General features: G+C 39.1%; 1 protein-coding gene across 1 annotated transcript in view; it reads right to left on the bottom strand.

Annotated features, from left to right (window-relative positions):
• Positions 1–248, bottom strand: part of LOC109544419 (rap1 GTPase-activating protein 1) — a gene marked incomplete in the record, with an annotated part of 120,640 nt that overhangs the window by 32,999 nt on the left and 87,393 nt on the right.

The raw sequence follows: 248 nt of genomic DNA, 5'->3' as shown, positions 1-248 counted from the left end.
AAAAGGCCATTTATTTCTGTCTAGAATGATGTACAAATGAGCGTTCTTGCTCATTTTGCCTCCGACAAATGAGCAAAAATGGGACGGAAAACATGGAATTTTGGCATAATCTTGTACCTAAGCGTCTGATAGTCAAATTTCGCTTTCTGGGGCAAAACTATTTGAATTTCCTCACTCACGTTGTTACGACTGAATCGACTTTTCAATTCTCTATCCAACGATGCCAAAACGAATTCTGTGGCTCGAAT

Source organism: Dendroctonus ponderosae, unplaced genomic scaffold, assembly GCF_020466585.1.
Source record: "Dendroctonus ponderosae isolate FM_Combo_2020 unplaced genomic scaffold, Dpon_F_20191213v2 Dpon_F_20191213_2, whole genome shotgun sequence".
Classification (NCBI taxonomy): Eukaryota; Metazoa; Arthropoda; class Insecta; order Coleoptera; family Curculionidae; genus Dendroctonus; species Dendroctonus ponderosae.
The sequence above is the reverse complement of the archived record's forward strand: the minus strand, read 5'-3'. Positions and strand labels throughout refer to the sequence as shown.